This window comes from Poecilia reticulata, chromosome 3, assembly GCF_904066995.2.
Source record: "Poecilia reticulata chromosome 3, P_reticulata-male-v2, whole genome shotgun sequence".
Lineage (NCBI taxonomy): Eukaryota > Metazoa > Chordata > Actinopteri > Cyprinodontiformes > Poeciliidae > Poecilia > Poecilia reticulata.
This window is the reverse complement of record NC_088832.1, coordinates 33,679,294-33,688,772: the sequence shown is the minus strand read 5'-3', so window position 1 is coordinate 33,688,772 and position 9,479 is coordinate 33,679,294.

The following is a 9,479-nucleotide window of genomic DNA, read 5'->3' as shown; positions in this document are numbered from 1 at the left end:
CAAAGAAGATACATGTGGCTGCAGGAAATGGAAGTGAAATGATCACCAGTTTTCTACGGGAAACGATTAGGGCCACTGAAAATAAAACATTTAAAAACACAGAAAGAATTCCAACTTTTTTCCCAGGATTATCCATCCATCCATCCATTTTCTTGCACCCTTTTTCCCTCAGTGGGGTCGGGAGGGGTGCTGCTGCCCATCTCCAGCCAACGTTTTGGGCGAGAGGCGGGGTTCACCCTGGACAGGTCGCCAGTCTGTTGCAGGGCAACACAGACACACAACCATGCACACACACTCACACCTAGGGGCAATTTGGAGAGGCCAATTAACCTGACAGTCATGTTTTTGGACTGTGGGAGGAAACCGGAGTACCTGGAGAAAACCCACCATGCACAGGGAGAACATGGAGACTCCATGCAGAATGACCGGGGCCGGGAATCGAACCCAGAACCTTCTTGCTGCAAGGCAACAGCTCTACCAACTGCGCCACTGTGCAGCCCTCCCAGGATTATATTTCTTAAAATTCAGAGTTTTTTTTCTTCCTCTTTTTAATTTGGACTTCAATCTCAGAAAGAAAGTTTTTTTGTTTTGTTTTTTCAATGGCCCTTCTGTTGTCTTCAACATGGCTAACATACACAAAAAACAAAAACAATGCTGACAAAATAATAACTACCTATGGCAAAAACATGAAGCGTAAGAAAACCTATTTTACAAATAAAATATAAAAAAGGGATATTCAATTTCCACTCCCGATATAGTAAATAAAATCATGTATGACTTTCAGATTAGTGGATATGAAAGAGTGGCAATAATACAAGAATAAAGCCATAAGACATCCTGCTTTGCATGCAAAGGAAACAGCAAACATCAGGCAGCAGCTGCTCTACCTGAGCTGCTGTAAGTAAAGACATAGATATGAAAAAGTACAAGTGCAGGTATATAAACACCCACCTGGTAAAAAGAAAATATGAGTATTTATTTTCCAGCTTTGGAAAGAGAATGAGAAATTAATGCAACTTACCAGCATGAGAAAATATCAGTAAGTGGAAGAGGAGAGAAGGAAGAAAGTAAAAAACAAAGATTAAAATAAATTCAAAAGTGAAGAAAACAACAGAGGGAAAAGAATTTGAATGAAAAGGAAAAGAAACAATGAAAGGAGGAGAACAATGGAGAAAAACAAACCAGAAAAAGCAGAAGAAGTGGAAGATGACTGAAAAAAGACAAAAGAAGAATGAAGATGAAAAATAAAACATCTGCCAACAAACTGGGATCCATTTTGTGAATCTGAGGCGGCTGAAAAGAACCGAACCTTTACATTTTCAAAAATCAAGTCAAGAAACAGAAACCAACAAAACGGCAGAACCTGGAACTGCAATCGGACCAGACTGGATCCCCATCAGAACCTGGAACTCCAATCGGACCAGACTGGATCCCCATCAGAACCTGGAACTCCAATCGGACCAGACTGGATCCCCATCAGAACCTGGAACTCCAATCGGACCAGACTGGATCCCCATCAGAACCTGGAACTCCAATCGGACCAGACTGGATCCCCATCAGAACCTGGAACTCCAATCGGACCAGACTGGATCCCCATCAGAACCTGGAACTCCAATCGGACCAGACTGGATCCCCATCAGAACCTGGAACTCCAATCGGACCAGACTGGATCCCCATCAGAACCTGGAACTCCAATCGGACCAGACTGGATCCCCATCAGAACCTGGAACTCCAATCGGACCAGACTGGATCCCCATCAGAACCTGGATCCCCATCAGAACCTGGAACTCCAATCGGACCAGACTGGATCCCCATCAGAACCTGGAACTCCAATCGGACCAGACTGGATCCCCATCAGAACCTGGAACTCCAATCGGACCAGACTGGATCCCCATCAGAACCTGGAACTCCAATCGGACCAGACTGGATCCCCATCAGAACCTGGAACTCCAATCGGACCAGACTGGATCCCCATCAGAACCTGGAACTCCAATCGGACCAGACTGGATCCCCATCAGAACCTGGAACTCCAATCGGACCAGACTGGATCCCCATCAGAACCTGGAACTCCAATCGGACCAGACTGGATCCCCATCAGAACCTGGATTCCCATCAGAACCTGGAACTCCAATCGCACCAGACTGGCTCCCCACCACAACCTGGATCCCCATCAGAACCTGGAACTCCAATCGGACCAGACTGGATCCCCATCAGAACCTGGAACTCCAATCGGACCAGACTGGATCCCCATCAGAACCTGGAACTCCAATCGGACCAGACTGGATCCCCATCAGAACCTGGAACTCCAATCGGACCAGACTGGATCCCCATCAGAACCTGGAACTCCAATCGGACCAGACTGGATCCCCATCAGAACCTGGAACTCCAATCGGACCAGACTGGATCCCCATCAGAACCTGGAACTCCAATCGGACCAGACTAGATCCCCATCAGAACCTGGATCCCCATCAGAACCTGGAACTCCAATCGGACCAGACTGGATCCCCATCAGAACCTGGAACTCCAATCGGACCAGACTGGATCCCCATCAGAACCTGGATCCCCATCAGAACCTGGAACTCCAATCAGACCAGACTGGATCCCCATCAGAACCTGGAACTCCAATCGGACCAGACTGGATCCCCATCAGAACCTGGAACTCCAATCGGACCAGACTGGATCCCCATCAGAACCTGGAACTCCAATCGGACCAGACTGGATCCCCATCAGAACCTGGATTCCCATCAGAACCTGGAACGCCAATCGGACCAGACTGGATTCCCATCAGAACCTGGAACTCCAATCGGACCAGACTGGATCCCCATCAGAACCTGGAAATCCAATCGGACCAGACTGGATCCCCATCAGAACCTGGAAATCCAATCGGACCAGACTGGATCCCCATCAGAACCTGGAACTCCAATCGGACCAGACTGGATCCCCATCAGAACCTGGATCCCCATCAGAACCTGGAACTCCAATCGGACCAGACTGGATCCCCATCAGAACCTGGAACTCCAATCGGACCAGACTGGATCCCCATCAGAACCTGGAACTCCAATCGGACCAGACTGGATCCCCATCAGAACCTGGAACTCCAATCGGACCAGACTGGATCCCCATCAGTCACCATCTGGTCCAGAGTGATCAGCATTTCAGAGACAGCTCAATTAGAAAGAGCTTTTAGGTTTTTACATTTTTATTGTTTTTACCTCAGAAATGACGACGCGCGTCATCTTCCTCCACAGACTTCACAAGTTTCATGAGGAAATTAATTTAGAAATGAATAAAAAAAAGAAATTCGTCCTCTTCAGATGACAGTGACATGAAAAATATTAAATGTAGATATTTCCTTTAGTTTTGTTCATGTCCACCATTAATGTGTTTACTCCATATTCTCAGCTGCCTCTCATCAATAATGAACAACGTTCTGTTTGTTTCAGCTGCTAAAGTCAACAAAATCCTTCTTCCTGTTTGTTTATTTGTCCTGAAAGAAATTATAGTAACTAATAAATCATTAAAAGCTGGACAGGAACTCACACAGAAAGAGGGAACATCAAAATTCATATTTATTCTCACCCAAATCGGAAATTGTTGCTTATAGAACATAATTTACCCTGTGAAAATATCTGTTTCCTCTCACTTAAACATCAAACCAATTTATTTTTATCAGCTCTAATTCAAGTAGTTTTTACCTGCTGAGAAATGATTGTTTTTTTTCTGCAAGCATTCACACTTTGAGGCTTTGACCTTTGCTACAGAGACGCCATCAGCCAATCTGTCGAAAGCTCTCATGCTTAGATAAACAAAACATTCGTCATGGATATTATTACATAAGTCTCAGCTGCTAATTAATGTGACCTGCTGATCTTTTCTTCAAGCCCACAGAAAAATGTCAAGACTCTTAGAAAGTGTGCAGCAAAGTCAAAACCAAAACCTGATCTGCAACTTTTGCACGCATCTCTGCTCCAGCGCAGTCCGGTAGACTCAGTTCGACTGGGAACCAAGATGTAACATTTGTTACATTTTCAGCTGCTGGGATTCTTTTTCTCACTGCACTGCCAAAACAAACTCTGTTCCTCTCCCGGCCTGTGGGGGCGCTGCAGGAAGAACCACTGAAGGAAACAACACAAAAACCTCTGAAGACGCCTAACACAACTTCCATCCATCCATTTTCTTGACACCCTTGTCCCTCAGTGGGGTCAGGAGGGTTGCTGGTGCCCATCTCCATCTAGCGTGCCGGGTGAGAGGCGGGGTCACCTGGACAGGTCGCCAGTCTGTCACAGGGCAACACAACCATGCACACACACTCACACCTAGGGGCAATTTGGAGAGACCAATTAACCTGACAGTCATGTTTTTGGACTGTGGGAGGAAACCGGAGTACCTGGAGAAAACCCACCATGCACAGGGAGAACATGGAGACTCCATGCAGAAAGACCGGGGCCGGGAATCGAACCCAGAACCTTCTTGCTGCAAGGCAACAGCTCTACCAACTGCACCACTGTGCAGCCCTAACACAACTTCCTTGTTCTCCAAATGGAAACAAAAATAGAGTAGCGTCAGATGTTAGCAGTTGCAAGATTTCTCTTTTGTCTTCGGTAAAAGTCCACGAACCATTTCTCCTGTGCTAATCTACCACGTTTGTTTTGGTGGTATTTACCCAGAATTCCCTGCGTTATAGTCCACTTCCTGCTTTTGGAACAGTTTCCGGTCAGCTTAGTGTTCACATATGCATTCGAACCCCTACGGAGGTTTGTAGACAGAACAGAGTCTGATTTTTATGGTTGATTAGCATTAGCAGCTCCCTAAACAAACCAGAGTTTCTAGGCAAACGAACTGGAGTTGGATTAAAGGGGACTAAACAGGGCTGGCGTGAATGACCTCTTAAATGACCTTTTTTATAACAAGTGCTTTAAATTTTGACAGCAGCTTCCAGGAACAGCAGTAGAGACTCTGATCTATTCTAATGCCTGAAAATGAGACACTAACAGTCACCCAGTTTACTCAAAGCCCCCGAAGCTGAAGGGAATTTAACCATCCCTAATTTTATTATTTACACTTATTTAAACATGTCTAAATGCTTCACATAAAGTGAGGCATTCGTTGCTTCTCCTGGCTTCACTCTCCAGAGATCTGATCTCCACCATCGAGTTAAAATGCAGCAGAATCAGTCGAATGATTAAAAGATTTTACTTCCATGGATTCCTGCCATTTTAGCCTCCAAACATGGCCGTCCTCAGCACATTTAACTAGCCGCCTGTTTTCTATGTGCCACGCTGACTCATTAAAAGCTTTCGTCTTTTTTTATGTGCCAATGACGGCGTCTAATGAAGCGTTCGGAGGATGAGCCGTTCCAAGAACATTCTACCAGCGTCCTTTCATTAAATTCATCCACACACCGAGCCAATGAGACGGCAGCTTATATAATCACGTAACTTTGAGCTACAAAGTTAGATAAGGACACGATGCGAGTCTGTGAATAACTCCAAGTTGTTCCAAATGTAAACATAAGAGATGAGATACCGTCGGAGGAAGTAAGCATCTCTGGTATGAGGAGAAATGCTTTACGGTGCGGCTCTTCTGTGCTCGGGCTGTAAATTGGACCGTTTATCTTATTTCTTGAAAAGCAATACTTTCAGCAGACAGAGAGGCTTTTCTGTTAATTCCTCTGAGGATTCACTGGGTTCTGTCAGAGACTGAATTGGAGGATAAAAGCTTTTGTGCTCCAGACAGACACGGTCTGCTCATTATCAGATGTCTCCACATCATAATTTTACCCTTCCTGTAATGAGGTGAGGAATGTTTGAGTAACCTTACGATCCTAGGGGTGATGTTGTCTCTGGTACCATCTCCTGTGGCCAAAACACATGAAGCTGCCTCCATGTGTTCCCATCACCTGTTAGTATGGAGACACAGAGGTTGGTCCCAGTTCAGTTGTGACCCTGATTATCTGGAAGTTGGAATGAAGTCAAGTCGCCTCATCAGTGATAGAGGAGCAGAAGATGAAGTGAGATTCATTAATACCAGCTAGCAGTGGTGCGCACTGCTAACTACTAAATTAGTTGTGCTAACCTTGAAGCACTAATCAAGAACTTTCATTCTGCTAACGCTAAAGCACTAATCACTTTAGTTTTGCTAACCCTAAAGCACAAGTCATAAATATTAATTCTGCTTACTCCAAAGTGCTGATCATAAACATTTGCTCTGCTAATGCTAAAGATAAACATCAGTTCCACTAACCTTAAATCTCATGTACATTAGTTTGACAAATGCTAAAGTGTGATATATCTGGTATACCTTTTTTTATTGGCCTGTTTCCATCCATCCATCCATTTTCTTGCACCCTTGTCCCTCAGTGGGTCAAGAGGTGCTGCTGCCTCTCCAGGTAACGTTCCGGGTGAGAGGTGGGGTCACCCTGGACAGGTTGCCAGTCTGTCACAGGGCAACACAGAGACACACAGAGACACACAACCATGCACACACACACTCACACCTAGGGGCAATTTGGAGAGGCCAATTAACCTGACAGTCATGTTTTTGGACTGTGGGAGGAAACCGGAGTACCTGGAGAAAACCCACGCATGCACAGGGAGAACATGGAGACTCCATGCAGAAAGACCCCAGGCCGGGAATCGAACCCAGAACCTTCTTGCTGCAAGGCAACAGCTCTACCAACTGCGCCACTGTGCAGCCCTGGCCTGTTTCCATTAAGCAAATTTATTTTTGTAATCCCAGTTTGTGCAATTTTATGATCAATGGAAACGCAGCTACTGCTAAACAGTTCCCCACTGAGATTCGTCCCGATGTTCGGAACCCTCCGGACATCGTCGGGCCGCCGTTGTTGACGTCTTTCTTCAGTAGCTGCGTTTCCATTGACAATAGAGTTGTTCAAATTTTAATTTCTGAAATATGAGGTATCTTCTCAGTGAGACATGGAGGAAGACATTCAGGCTGCTGTTGCCAGTTCTCAAGAACAGAGACCAGAAATCAGTTCAAACGAGTCTGAACCTCCTTGGGAAAGATTAGCAAAAAGTGCTGAAAAGAAACAATGATTAAACATCAGATAACACACCTGAATTCAGTAAATGCAAATGCCTAATCATCTAAAACAATATCTTAATTTCTACTGCAAATTTTGTTGATATTCTGGTAATGTTGGGGGAAAAAAAATCAATTTTGCATTCGTGGTTTTTCTATTTAATAAAAAATCCAATTGAAATCATACAATAATAAGTTTGTTCACGTGATTAGTCAATAAAAACATTATTCTCCAACCACTTCCTGTTGTCTTCTTCGTCATTTCCGCCAGTAGTAACATCCAGTCGTTGATCATGCAAAAAAGTATTTCCAAAACAACCTCAATAGCCTTTTTATTAAAAACTTGATTTTTTTTTTTCAAAACTGCCATGTTTTCATTAACACAAATTTATTTTCGTATTTCCAATTTACGCAATTATATGGTTAATGGAAACACATCTAGTGACATCTATCTCACTGCTAAAGATTCTGTCTATACTAAGTACATTAACAAATAAAAGCTGAAGATTAGTTTTTGCAGGACACGCTTTGCAAACTCCCAACCCTTCAAGGTTATCAAGACAATCCTGATGGGATCCAATCGCGACTCGAAATGACCATCTGTGGAAATCTAATTTCATCACAAGCATCCTGCAGGCATCTCAGAGCAGCAGCTCCTCATGGATACGTGCTGACCTTTCAGCCAGAAAACCATCGGATTTATAAAGAGAAAATACAGTAATTATAGAATGCTGTATGCTGCAAAAGTAAGGCATATTTGAATTGCCACAAATGGTGCTGAAATCATCATTTCCAAAGAATTACACTGCAAAAACACAAACTCTTACCAAGTATTGTTGGTCAAGTTTCTAGTTCAAATATCTTATTACACTTGAAATAAGACAAAACTAACTAATATAGGAGTTTTAGTCAATAATTTAAATCAAAAGTTCTAGTTTTACTGTCAGATTATTTCACGTACAACATGGGGAAAATGTGTTATTATAAGTGAAATAACCTGGTAGTGAAACTAGTACTTTTTTTAATCAATAATAAGAAATTATTTACATAAAAAAAGCTCCTGTGTCTTGTAGAAAAGTTACTTGTAAATTAGTTTTGTCTTTCTTCAAGTGCACTTTGTGTTTTTACAGTGTATGACTGCACTGGAGCAGAGAGGTGCTGTTTACTTTCCTCTGACACGGCTCCCAGTTCATAAAAACAAAATTATTTACTGAGATTGTTGCACTAGAAACTAGACCAAAACTACTTGGTGAGATTTTTTTTTGCAATGAAAGTCAAACATTAAAGTCTTTCTGTTCCAACTGTTACTTGGAAGAGCTTAAAAAAGCCCCACATAAACAGTTTATTACTTTGCTGTCATTGATTTGGTAAGAGAAAACCTTTTTTTTTGTTTAGATATACCACTTTTCTTTCAGAAATAAAAAAAATAAAAACCTTAATCTTGAATGCGCCTCTGTGTCTGAACAGAGTCCATCTCTTTTCAAACAGCTCCACTATAGAAAAGTGTCTTTGTGGCTGGTTGGGGAAAAAGGCTGTTTATCTTATTTCCGGAGCAGCAATACTTTTTCCCGACAGCAAGGATTTGTTATTGATTCTCCTGGGAATTACCGCTGATTCCGATAGAGATTGTTTACGTGGACAAGAGCGTTTCTCCCCACCCACGTCGCGGCCCCTCCAACCTGCGGCGATTGGCCATCGGTGAGGACGTTTGTTTGTGTTTGATAATTCGACAGAATGACAGATGGCGATGTTGACAGAAGCGCGATGATTTAGAGAGTGATTGATGGAGACACAAAGCAGGAGACAAACGACGCCGCGGCTCTGGGAGAAGGATGGTGGCTGCAAAGTGCGAGAGCAGGCGATGCTTCCGGCTGATTTATGACGTCTGAACACATGCAGCCATGATCAGCCCAATGTTCTGTCATGTTAAACAGTTAGAGCATCAAATGTTTGTTTGTAAAGGATAAATGTAATCAAATCAACAAAAGTTTGTTTGCTTAAAGATGCTGTATGTGGCTTTTACAAAAGAAAAGTATGTTTTTTATGTTCTTATTATGTCGTGACAGATAATGTGGAAAAAATTGAGGTACTCTTTAAGCTACTATTACTGTCTGCAAAACTGCGTCGATCCAGTTAAAAACAACCAATCAGAGCAAAGAGGAGGGTCTTAGCGCTGTCAATCACTCTCCTGCTCAATGTGCTAATGATAGAAAAACAACTTACTGTTGCAGGAAAATTGTTTATCCGCCATCATCGGTGACTATGCTAACTAGCTTTAGCATGTTTGGCAGGCTATGTTGAATCAGCTGGATTTGTAAATAGCAGGAAGGATGGAGCAAGCCCAAGTGATTGATTGCGCTAAGACCCTCCCCCTGACTCTGGTTATTTCTGACTGTTTGTTTCCTTAAAGCTGCAGCATGTAACTTTTACAAAAATAT